Source organism: Canis lupus, chromosome 7, assembly GCF_011100685.1.
Source record: "Canis lupus familiaris isolate Mischka breed German Shepherd chromosome 7, alternate assembly UU_Cfam_GSD_1.0, whole genome shotgun sequence".
In the NCBI taxonomy this organism is placed as follows: domain Eukaryota; kingdom Metazoa; phylum Chordata; class Mammalia; order Carnivora; family Canidae; genus Canis; species Canis lupus.
Window position 1 is genome coordinate 23,055,246 of NC_049228.1, and position 13,527 is coordinate 23,068,772.

At 39.6% G+C, this 13,527-nt stretch overlaps 1 long non-coding RNA gene across 2 annotated transcripts; it reads right to left on the reverse strand.

Moving 5' to 3' along the window:
• Positions 1-436: 436 nt before the first annotated feature.
• LOC111096880 lies at positions 437-12,549 on the reverse strand. Of its 2 annotated transcripts, none has more exons than XR_005361636.1 (3): positions 12,425-12,549; positions 1,181-1,308; positions 437-496 (listed from the first exon to the last, which is right to left on the reverse strand). It is a non-coding gene; the product is annotated as an uncharacterized LOC111096880 (long non-coding RNA). The 2 variants fall into 2 exon arrangements; XR_005361635.1 differs by lacking the exon at positions 12,425-12,549 and adding an exon at positions 3,577-4,153.
• Between the last annotated feature and the right edge of the window lie 978 nt (positions 12,550-13,527).

A 13,527-nucleotide genomic window follows, 5' to 3' on the forward strand; every position in this document is an offset into this window, starting at 1 on the left:
TCCATGCAGGGAGCCCAATGTGGGACTCGATCCTGGGACTCCAGGATCATGCCCGGGGCTGAAGGCGGCATTAAACCGCTGAGCCACCCAGGCTGCCCCCATGGTATTTTGATAGGGATTGCATTGAACGGGTAAATTGCCCTGGGTAGCATAGACATTTTCACAATATTAATTCTTCCAATTCATGAGCATGGAATATTTTTCCATCTCTTTGTGTCTTCCTCAATTTCTTTCAGAAGTGTTCTGTAGTTTTTAGGGTATAGATCCTTTATCTCTTTGATTCGGTTTATTCCTAGGTATCTTATGCTTTTGGGTGCAATTGTAAATGGGATTGACTCCTTAATTTCTCTTTCTTCAGTTTCATTGTTAGCGTATAGAAATGCCACTGATTTCTGGGCATTGATTTTGTATCCTGCCACATTGCTGAATTGCTGTATGAGTTCTGGCAATCTTGGGGTGGTGTCTTTTGGGTTTTCTATGTACAGTATCATGTCATCTGCAAAGAGGGAGAAAAGCATGATCAAATGTTCCATACTTGGAATATGGTGAGTGAATGACTCAGTGAGAAGTGTCCATCTATTGCACGATTAAACAAGACACAGAATATTACATGTTGTCAGAACATCATGAAGTCAACATAATCTAGATTAATGTGGATGTTACTGGCTTGTCTATATCCAGAATAGATGGGAAATCTGGCATTGTCCCTGGCCAATGGAAAAAAATTAGACAAGTTCTGAAGCTAATGTTTTTTGATCTTTCCACACCCCAAACAGCATTTCTTCACTACTGTGGATTGGGAAGAAGGTAAGATTATTCAGAACACATGGAGTACTTGAGAAAAGAGAACACAAGATGCTAAAAACTCAACTCTCATAAACATAAAATTTGTGTCCTGCCAACATCAAATACAGTTTTTCCAAGATACAAATTTCATGGATAAATTCAGGGAACCAAAGGGACATTTGATCAGTTGGCAAATGAACTAATGCTGGTCCTGGATCCAAATTCTTTCCTCAAATCCTCACATCCAACCTCTCCCCCTACCCACAACCATTCGGGTATCCCATGGTGACAAATTCAGCCTTCAGATTCCTTCACACAAACTATCGTAACAAATCTTAATGAGAAGAGAAAAAAAATAGCAGAAACCAAAGTAACATATGAGTTCTTCTTTTACCTGTCTCCTGAATGGATTGAGTGTCTTCCTCTTTATAAAATTCTGCCCCAAAATGGTGCTGCATCATACATATGCAAGCAAAAGGAGAGTTGAGGCTGGGTGGGTCAAGTCATGAAGACAATGAGTTCCTTCAAAAAAAGAGAAATAAATTCTTAAAAAACAAAACAAAACAAAAACAAAAAGCCAGATCTGAGAGTCTGTAAAATGACATTCAACTGGAATCCCTTTCTTTAAACATAAACAGATGTATAATGTCCACCCACCCTCCAGTGGAATAATGCCTAAGTACCTAAAGGCAGAATGTGGCTAAATATCCAGTGAGAAATTATTTGAAAAGCCATATGGTCTAAAGAGCTACAGTTAAGATAATCAAATTCATTCTTTCATTCAGTAACATCATTGAATATCTATCTGCTTTGTGCCCAGAGACGGTGCTAAAAAGTGCCAGGGTATTCACACAGATAAGAGGCACAGGCCCTGGAGAAGCTTATATTTTAGTGGAAGAGACAAGATAACAAAGAGGTACAACAACACTGAAGAAAGAAGGGAAAAAGGAAGAGGTAATGAGATAGTAGTATGGAAGAGAAAGTGCCTAAATCTACCTGGGGAATTCTAGAATGACTTTAGTGGATGACACTAACATGAATAATTAATAGTGGCATTAGCAACAATCATTATTGCAATTTTTATTGTTGTACCCTGGTGAATCTGGGGTGACACATAATGGTATGAATAATATGGGTAAAGAGCATTAAAATAATCCCTCTTTGGGTTAGAAAGTTCCTTGCGTTATGTGAAGCACCTAAAACAGGCAGTGAAAAATTGTGTTTAAATGCTTTTCAGTGTTGCATAGGATATCACTGGATAACAGACCCCAGTCTCTTGACCCCAGGCCAGGTTATTATCCATAATATCATAGCACCCACCTACAATTAATCCCTAATCAACAGACTATGTAAAGAGGATGTTTTGATCACAGGGTTTTTAAAGATCTATAATCCTCTCATAGCTTTCCCCTGCATATCTTCCCCTCCTCCATGTAGATGCTAAAAACAAAACAAAACCAGAGAGCAGAAATTTGGAACCCCATTTTTAAAATGTTGATTACTGAAACCCTAAGTCTTTTGGTATTATCCCCAGATCCCATAGATCCCAAAACCAGTAGGAAGCCCCACAGAGTATGTGAAACAGGCCCAATTTTCCATGTTTTTTTTCCAATGTAGATCCCTAATAGGATTCTATTTTAAGACAGAAATCATACCAAAGTAGATAGTTTTCTACTGAATCAATTCTGCATAGCAAAAAAAAGCACCACTGGTTTATCTGTTCTTTCAAGCAATGGAGGGTCTTTCTCTTAGCCTGATATTTTCCTGTATATTTTTGTACTATGATGTTGATGATGGTGATAGTGATGATTTTATTTTTTATTTGTCTTTTAAAAGTTGCAGGTAAAAAGTCATTAGAGGAATTAAACTTTCCAAGGGTTTTCATTTATAAATAAATAAAGCATAAAGTTAGGTAAGGATAACAGTGCTCTCAAAACATCCTGACATCTAATTCACTGAGGGAGTTTTTATTCTCATTTTACAAGTAAGAAAACTAAGCCTCTGGTAATTACCCACATTCACATAACTAATAAATGATGGAACTGAGACTCCAATTCAAGACTTTGGATTCCAGATCCATCTGGAATTTTCTCTAACATGAGATAGGGTGATGGGTAATCAGCAAAATCCAGCAGGTGAAAATTATTTATGGGGAAATTATCAAGAACTAGAACAAAATGGATTCAGTTTTTGTGTCAAGCTCACAGAATTAAAGCTGTATTCTTAACATCAAACTTATTCTCTATATAGGGCCATCATGTTGACCCTAGAGTTGGACCATTTTTACTGCTTAGCAAGGAGAAAAAAAAAAAAAAAAACTAAAAACAATTAGGAGGACCAACCAGTAGGAGAATGTTTGAATCCAACCATTTTGATAGGTTCAGAAAAAAAATCAGACTGAGCCATCCCTTGTGAGGCTCTCCTATTCATCTGACAGGGTTAAATTTGATATTGACTCATAAGATCATATTATATAAGATTCTGAAAACTTGGTATTTCCGATATGGCTGTACCTTCTAGAGTATCCTTCTGGCTGAAGAGGTGTACAGTCATGAAGGCAGAGGATGTTTTGCCAAAAAAGTATCATAAACTGCTTCACTGTATTGAATTTCTGAATTTTTATAACATTTTTAACACTTGGTTCTTCTTTAGTTATGAGACATTGAGTTATATTTGAATCTTAAGCTATTCCACTGGTGCCAGCCATTGATCCATTTGTGAGCAAATAATCTGATATTTTCACTCAATAGGCAGGCATTCTGAGACGTATCTTGACCCAAGAAAACTTACTTTTTCTTTGACTTGTTAAAGATCTCATGCATCTCTTCAGAGAATTACTTATTTTCCAGGATCACTCTGACCTCAAACACTCAATTACCCAGAAAAAAAAGCAATAATTGGCATTAAAAATGACTGAATCCACAGATGGCTTAAATGAACATTCTGGGAGTCACTTGAACCACTCACTATTCTCCAAGGAGCATTAATAACATAATCCCTAACTGTTGTAATTTAATTCATTATATACTACTGAATACCAGATATATGCAAAGCACAACACTAAGTGAAATAGAGTCTGAGGAATAAGGGGAGTGGGGGGAGATGGTTCCTGCTCTCAAGGAGTTCACTGTGTAACAGGAGACATTAGATATGCTTATAAAGAAACTGAAAATAAGTAAAAGTGCCATAATAAATGTCACAAGGTTCCAATCATCAATTGTTGCTCCTCTCTGCTACCATCAGATTGCCTCTAGCCACACACAAATACCCCATCCTACAGACCTAGATTGAATTAGGCATTACTATCTGCTATAATGAGGAGCATCAAGAATCTTCTGGCTGGGGGCGGCCCGGGGGGCTCAGCAGTTTGGCGCCGCCTTCTGCCCAGGATAGGGTCCCACGTTAGGCTCCCTGCATGGAGCCTGCTTCTCGCTCTGCCTGTGTCTCTGCCTCTCTCTCTCTCTCTCTCTTTCTCTCTCTGTGTCTCTCGTGAATAAACAAAATCTAAAAAATAAAAAAAGAATCTTCTGGCTGGATCAGATTCTAACTCAGAATCAGTGTTCTCTTTTCTGAACCTGTTCTCCCTTCTGCTTTGGCCTGGCTTCTTAGCCCTGACCTTTCCTGAGTTCTTCTCTCTACCTGCCAAACCCTTAGGTTGTCAGTCTTGCTTTGCCTTATCCTGGGGGAATCTGTATCCTCCTGATTTCTGATTCTCTGCCCAGCTTTATTCTACTGCCAGATTGTAACATGGGACACACATATCTATGACACTGTCAGACTAATCATCTGGCTTCTGACTCCAGACCCTTTACCCTAGATCTGCTTCACTCTTTGGAGTAGCTCTGTCTAAGCCTTTTCAAACCACACTTATTCCCTATTCCATATCAGATACATTGACAACACAGGTACATTGATAGGCAGTTAGATATGCAGAATAAAGTCACCGAGTAATAAATCTGATCCAGTTGCTTGAACAGAGATAATGGAACTAAATTATTTCTGTCAGAAAAATAATCGAATTAAGAAGAACCTTTTGAAAATAGGATTCACGCTCTGAACCATGAAAAAGATCAAAATCATCAAATTTAATACCCAAACAAAACAAAAATGTGTTATTATGTAGAAGCAGACTATCTGAGAATTTTATCTCAAGTCCCAATATGTCATAAAATTGTGTATCTAAGAGCTAAGAAGGACTTTAGAGATTGTCTAAACTATATACTCAATTTTTTAAAAATCTGTAGATTACCATCGTTAGGGAGCCCTGCAAGCTCATTTATCCAACCCACATTTATTGATCATTTACTATGGGCCAATTTGGGCACTATAGCAGGAGCTATGAGACTGAAACAGAGAGCTGGTCCTCAAGAAGCTCCCAACTAGGTGGAAGGGGTAATCATGCAGCAGACAGCTATCATACAGTGTGATGAGTACTAGGTTAGAAACAAGAACGGTGTTCTATGGGGATTCAAAGGAACAAAGAATAGAACCTTATCAAGATAATTCAGAGTAGGAAGAAGGATTAGAAATGACTTGCTAGGGGGGCACCTGGGTGGCTCAGTCATTAAGCATCTGCCTTTGGCTCAGGGCATGATCCCGGGGTCCTGGGATCGAATCCCACATCAGGCTCCCTGCAGGGAGCCTGCTTCTCCCTCTGCCTATGTCTCTGCCTCTCTCTGTGTCTCTCATGAAAAAAATATAATCTTAAAAAAAAAAAAAAGAAAGAAAGAAATTACTTTCCAGTAGAGGAAATTCATTCAGGGAATGAGCTAGAATGAGCCAAGTCACATGGGGTGAACAGGTACGTATGGCTGAGGTGACAGCATGTACAAGGGTAAGAAGGCATAATGGAGGAAAATTAGGAAAGGTAAGCAAAGACTGGATAATACAAATATTTATCTATTCCAATGAGAAAATTGGATGGTACCCTGAGAACAGTGAAGAGCCACTAAAGGATGGGGGGGGGAGGAGGTATATGATATTTGCATATTAGAGAAAAAATTCAAGTTAGCAGTAAGGATGGAAGGATGAGCTAAAGCAGCATGAGACTGTAGTAGTAGAAAAAGGAAACTGATACATCTGATATAGAGGAGTACATTGGGACTGTGTGAGCTCTATCCCAGGCCTAAATCAAAATGCTGAGAAATATATAAGAAAAGGAAGCAGCAACACCTGGCTAGTGTAGGAGCAAACAAGATGGGTCACAGTCTCTGATCAGACCCCAATTAACTTCTCACCCTCCTTTCAAGTCTTCAGAAGATCCTAGGAATGCAGGAACTAAGTTATTCATGAGACCAAGATATCTTTCCTCAAGTTTGGTACACTCAAACCCAACATTGTATGAATTTTCCCTCTTCCAGTTTGCCCATCCATGCCTGCCAGACTGTTGCTAGTCAGTTTCCCCAGGTTTGCAAGAGAATGAGAAATTATGCAGTGTGCTGAAGAACCTGGGAATACCAGATCTTACATGGGGTCCTGTTTTTCTACTTGCACCACTGAACTGGAGTTTACTGAGCAAAGAGACAATTACAGCAATCCAGATTAGAAATGACAAGGGACAGGGCACCTGGGTGACTCAGCTGATTAAGCGTCTGCCTTCGGCTCAGGTCATGATCTCAGGGTCCCAGTACTGAGCTCCACATTAGGCTCCCTGCTCAGTGGGGAGTCTTCTCCCTCTGCCCCTCCCCTCCTCTTATGCTCTCTCTCTCTCTCTCAAATCAATAAATAAAATCTAGAAAGAAAGAAAGAAAGAAAGAAAGAAAGAAAGAAAGAAAGAAAGAAAGAAAGGAATGACAAAGAACTAACCAAAGCAAAGGAGGTGTGACGATGACAGCGAACAGATTAGGGTGGCATTTTAAAGAAAGAATTGGTAAGACCCAAGAACAGTAGAGACTAAAGAAGGCTGAATGCTTAGGTGACTGAATTAGTTCTCTGATTAAATACCTCCCCTGAATGGAAGTAGCAGTGACAGAAAGGCTTTCCAGACAGTGAAATATTTTAAAGAAGAAAAGAAAGTTCTTCTTCCTGAGGGTAATAGATTCTCTGTTGGTTTTTAAAATAGGTTGCATTGATCATCTTCCATTTGATATGGCTTAAGGCTAATTTACCTTTTAGAAAAAAGAGATAGATATTTTCACACAGTCCTTTCTAGCCTTGTGATTCTTCTGCTTTTGGGTTTTATGCTCTGTGTTAAAACACCCCTATTATGTACTGACAGCATTTGACCCTGTAAAACCAGTTCCTGGGCATTGAATTTCTTATTACACGAGTATATAATCCACTAATGATTACCCCTTGCTTTTTGTTTCACGCTAAATCCAGGGACTTAGTATTAGGGTAGCAAACACATAAAATAAATAAATAAATATATATAATATATATATATATATATATATATATATCTCCAACCAACCGAGTTCCTTCCAGGATTCAATACTATCTGGGCACAAGGTGAGCCTCATGATTTCTACCCAAGAATCTGTTACAAAGAAGCAATCCTGGAAGGCCTCTCCTGAAGCACTTGATTAATCCCAGGCAGACTGTGATGGAAAATTCTGTGCTGGGTTCCAGAGGTCACACAAAGAAATGCATATGTGTCAACCCCAAAAAAGTATCATCTGCATTCCAGCAGTAAACTGTTTTGGAAATGTCGTCCCTCAGAGGAGTTCATGCCAGACCCAATTAAAGTCATGGTAATAAAGAGTGGAAAGATGACACAAATGGCTAGAAATAATCGTAAGTGTTAGAACTGCAAGAGATGGTACACATGATCTAGTCGAATTCCCTCTTTATAATTGAGAGTTAGTGGCTTTAACAAGTCTCTCCAGATCTCCCAACTGCAGGTTCAGTTCTCTTCCTAGCACATATTATCACTTCATGGAATCCCAGAGTTGTGTGTAGTAATGCATTCTGGATGAGATTCAGAAACGCTCGCATGTGGAACTAGGCGCCCTCCTGTCCAGAGGTCATCTATGTACACCAGGCTATTAAGAGTAACTGTCATGGAATGTTTGTGGACACTCAGATAAGGATCTAGCTGCACCCTTTTACTGGTATGGGACCCAGGACCCCCATGGGAAAGAACTTGAACTGTGTCCATAATTGAGGTCTAGACAAATACAGACATTTCTGATAGAATGGGGAGGTCCCGAGGGAAGCTTTGCTCAAAAGAGAGACAACCAGGTCACTGAAGGAAAAGTTATCATAAGTATGGCGGAGTCTTGAGAGGAATAGACTTAGTATCAGGGACTGAGTGTAAGAAAGAGAGCAGTTATTCTGGGTACAATATGAGGATGTCCTTAAAACACTCTCCAGCTAGCCCCAACCAGCCCCCTGGGAGGTCTATATAGCCAAGGCAGAAGGGAACTACATAAAAACAAATACACGAAAGAAATCAATCACTCAAAGGCATCTGCATTTCTGACAAGAAGACAACCTCTACAGAGGGCTGGATGATGAAAGTGAAAGATCTTACCACTGGGGAGCTACAGCACTGAGTCATGGGACCCTTATAATGGAGAGAACAGGTTTTCTCAACCAGCAAAAGACAAACAGAACAAAGAGAACAAAGATGGGCAGAGATGGAGAGAAGCTTCAATTGGACAGCAAAAGAAAGAACAGACACATCAAGGGAAGTGGAGGTTGAGTATATGTCTTCAACTCTGCCAAGGCATCTGGGGTCTAGCATAGTCAGCATGGCAGAGCTGTGCCAATCGCACCAAGGTGACTGGTGGCACAGGCTCAGGCAGTCATGAGACACAGCCAACAACACAGGGGTCATGAGGAGTACAGTGGCAGCACCCCATCAATCCATCAATACCAGTGGCAAGGTGAACCCGGGAAGGCGGCAACCTGTTTTAACCCAATTGCAGCACAGAGTAGGATAGAAGGACAGTAGCTGGGACAGATAAACTATGGAATTGCAGCCTCTTCTCACTATATTACATACACTTAGCACTTGCTTGACACTTATTATATGACAGCAAATACTTATGCTGCTGGTTGAATTCCCTAGGAGGAAGTCTTTTGAGACAGCAATTTATATACAGGTCCTCCTGGGATTGTATCTATGGGAACAGATGAAAGCAATCCTGAACAAAGGGAGAAACTGATCTGTGATAAATCACATTAAAATCTTCAGCCAATTCCACAGGAGCTCTGGAGTTGGGATGGCATCATAGGGTTGTCCCAAGCTGGGGCAAAGGGATGGGCCTTTATACTACTGTATCAATTGTGTGGGAATTGATAACTTGAGTGAGGTGACACTTATCAGAGGACAGCTCCTGGTGAGAGACTTCACTACAAGCCATCCATTGCCAGCTCCCACCAACTTGGGGAATAAGTGCTTTGGTCCTCAAGGAAGGATCTGGACAGCACAGCAAAGCATATACCACAATTTGTTACATAAATGAAGGGTACAGCTTGAATGATATGTGAGGCTCCACCATTTTTTAGAGGATTCCTAAAGCCATAGGAAATAGGATAAGGTTGAAGTCCAGCCATTTGACAGATGGGTATTATTGATCAGCAGATTTAAGAACAAACCATTCAAGTATCATCAGCAAGAGTCTATAAATGAATGGAGTCTTGGAGCATTCAAGCTCCTTTAAGACTCTGAGAGGTTAACAGAGTCATTTTAGTCCAAACTTCCACCTCTAGAGACTAGGTGTCTGGGTGCCAGGAAAGCACGAATGCTAGTTTGCTTACACCACTCAATGAAAAAAAAATGTGTTATGGATTCATGGGCCTATGAATCATCTCTTCTCCACCTCAGAACTCTATCCAATAATGGAACTCCTAACCAAATAGAGATCAAAGTATCAACTTCTTAATGGCTTGGAAAGCATTCAAAGATCCTCAAAGCAGGAGTCCCAGTAATTATGCTGGAGAATACAGCTTATACCCGATGCAAGTTGGGACTCTATTTTCCATCTTCAATATATTCTTTAGAATTTTCACATTCAGATGTGCCATGGGGTCCTACAGAGCAGAACCTGGAGACCCACCCTCATCTGGATAAAAAGCCTACATGTCTGACTCATATAGTAATTACTAGCCCGATAAAAAGTTTTATATGTTGACTTGCCCCTAGGAAAACATGACCTCAAAATGTCCCAGACTCTAACAAAGCAGACTGGTCTCTCCTATATGGAGAAGAAATCAGATCAAGAAAAAGGTGGCAGGGGCTAGGGTCATATTAGAAATTTCCCTCTTTGTACCAAGGTGGGTCATAGGATGGAAAGCATGACATTTTTCCCCAAATCACATGGCAATTGCTTGTCAAGCTCCCTCCTTAATCATCTCCAGGATGAGAGGTACACTGTTCACTAGGAAACCTATTCCAGTTTTAAAATACCCTATTGTTTTATTTTGTTTTGTTTTTAAAGATTTTATTTATTTATTCCTGAGAGACACAGAGAGAGAGGCAGAGACACAGACAGAGAGAGAAGCAGGCTCCTCGCAGGGAGCCCGATGTGGGACTGGATCCCAGGACCCCAGGATTGTGACCTGAGCCAAAGGCAGACGCCCAACCGCTGAGCCACCCAGGTATCACCAAAAACACCCTATTTTTAAAAACTCTTCATTATTCTGAGCCGAAAACTGGTCCCATTTCATGTCTGTTCACTTGTTCTAATTTTAGGACACCCAGGAATATCTGTGTTCCCTTTACTAAATGGAAGATTATTAGACAGATAGACTCTCCATCCCATATGCTACTTAAGCATGTTGAACAAATCTCCACGATAATATTTATCCAATTTTGTTGTTAATAGGTGTGGTCCTAAAAATTCAGTTTTCTAGACCTCCTGCCATAGGCTGACTCAATAGGTCTGAGGGGGAGCCTGGGACTCTATGCTATTTAACAGGCACCCAGGTCACCCAAAGATCCTGCTTTTAGATACATAGCATTAGATTACAAGGTTCTGAAGGGTGGATATCTTATCCTACTTATTTCTGTATATCTGACACTATGTAGAAGGTTTTGAAGAAACCTTTATTGAACAAATTTTAAAAATAAACAAAAACAATGAATAAAGAGTTTTAAAAATAGCTATCATTAACAAATTATCTGTAAGCCTTTTCCTTTTCAGAATAAATGTATCTAGTTTTCTTCACAACAGACCCTTCATACTCTTGTCACTTTTCTCTGAAACACTACAGTTGTCAATATTCCTATTAAAATGTGGTATCTGAAGTCTACCCCATCTTCCACATGCAGCTGATTCAGGGAACAATTACCTCCCTTGATCAGAACACAAGAATGCTTGGAAGAGAGAGTAAGATTGCAATTACTCCTTTTGACAGCTAAATGATACTATTGGCCTACATTGTACTCATATTCAACTAAAACTTCTACAAACTACCCCCTGTCTTGAATTAAAGCAGTTGATTTTTTTAAATTAATTGTAGTACTTTCCTCCTACCCCTATTAAATTTCATCTTATTATTTTCAGCTATTGTTCCAGTCTGTCAAAAGACTTGAATCTTGATTCTGTCATCCATATTAGCTGTTCCTTCCAGCTTTGTGTGAAAATTTAGTAAGACATTTCTGTAAACATTCAGTAAGAGATTTTGTGTCTTCATTTCCAACCTGATAATTGAACTGTAAAACATGACAGGGAGAGGGCCAAGGCCAGAGACCTGAAGTATACCATTACAGATCTCTCTTCAAATGACACAAACCTCTTAAACGTTTGTGGGATGTAGCTATTGCACTAACTATAAACCTACCTAACTGTGCTTCATTTGGTCCTTACTTCCTCTTGGCAACAAAGGTGTCAAGAGAAGGTCCCAATGCTCTAGAAAGAGACTGGACTAGAACACTTGAATTTGTTTCACGCTCTACCTGCCATAAACTTACTGTGTGACATGTACTCAATCTTTTGGTCTTCCATTTCACTTACAAATGAGGAATTTGAACCAGGTGATTGCTAAGATCCCTAACCAGCTCTACTATTCCCCATCCCCGGTTTCTTTCTTTTTTCTTTTTTAAGATTTTATTTATTTATTCATGAAAGACACACAGAGAGAGAGAGAGAGAGGCAGAGACACAGGCAGAGGGAGAAGCAGGTTCCATGCAGGGAGCCCGATGTGGGACTCGATCCCAGGACTCCAGGATCACGCCCTGGGCCAATGGCGGCGCTAAACCACTGAGCCGGGGGACGCCTGGGTGGCTCAGGAGGTTGAGCATCTGCCTTTGGCTCAGGGCATGATCCTGGGGTCCCAGGATCGAGTCCCGCATGGGGCTCCCTGCGAGGAAGCACTCTGCCTGTGTCTGTCTCTAATGAATGAATAAATAAATAAAATCTTAAAAAAATAAATAAATAAATAAACCACTGAGCCACCCAGGCTGCCCCCATCCCTGGTTTCTTAATGAAATACGATACTTCCACCACTAGTAAACCCCTCAGAGAGTAAAAGAAGTTGTTTTGGCATGACTTGTTATTACTAAATTTCTACTGATTCCTGATGATACTCTTCTAAATTCCTAAAGCTATTTGTTTAATAATCCATTCTAATATGTTGCAGTCCTTGCTCCCCTCATAGGCAAATGGAAATCAAGAGCCACACTGAGGTACAGAATTTGCACTGAGGTAGAGAATTCTGGGAGCTGGCATGGGTTTAGAGCACCACTTACCTGCCAAGCCTTGAAAATGGGCATAGACAGATCCAGCCTTGACAGTTGTGGCAATCAACATCAAAGTCTCTCATCTGAAATTTATATTTTCCATTATAAAAGTTGAGATGTTTACCTCCCTCAAGTTTTCAACAATGTTCTGTTGTATCATTATTTCTCAAAGATCACTAATAGCGGTTACATACACACATTTCTGAGTTCATGGATTATTTCCTCCTGGTCTAAAGACTTGAATATATTTAAATCAGTTGGACGTCCTCTTACTTTCACTTACTCATCTCAATCCCTAATTCTTTATCCTGTCTTTTAGTTTTTTAATTTCTGTTTTTAAATAGACAAGAGTGAAGAAAGTAAGAGTTAGGTAGGCCTGTATTATCCTCAACTTTTAACATTACCTCAACTACCTTTAAACAATGGAGCAACCATTTAGCATCTTTCTTGCTCCCAAATTCCATTTTTTCAATCCTCATTTTAATTCCTTTTTTCAGTCTTTCATGATATGATGATTTTTTGTAAGGTGTCTTTAAAATATGCATAAGAAGAAAGGCTGGACTTTTGTAGCAGACAAGGTGAAAAACAGAAAAGACATTAGGTAAAAGGAGGAACTCTGAGTTTGTGAATTAAGATCAAGCAGCTGTTTGAGAAGGCCATTTCCAAGTCCTCAGAGAAGCACTCAGGAGACTAAACAGCACAGAGGCCTTGAGCTTCAGAGGGCAGACCAATAAAGAAATGTGGCTACCAGAAATTAAATTCATTTAGTGCTCACAGAATAATAGGCATTTAAAAAACAATTAAGCCTTTTCTTCTGAAAAATAACCAATTTAATGTTTCATTTTATCTTAGCTCTGAGATTATTTATGAGAACAAAAAAAGTAATTAACCAAATTATGTATTGTTTTCCAATAAAGATACCTTAATATAAAATTAAAACCACAAGATTGTACAATCTAGTGTTATATGCTTGACTCTCTGTTACTCATATCTAAAGAAGGACTACACAGTGAATCTAATCTACTTTCAAAAAACTATTACTGATCTATTGTAACTGGGCCAAAAAGTGGGGGGTGGTTATAATTTCTAAAGTTCATTTTCTCAAGAATTAC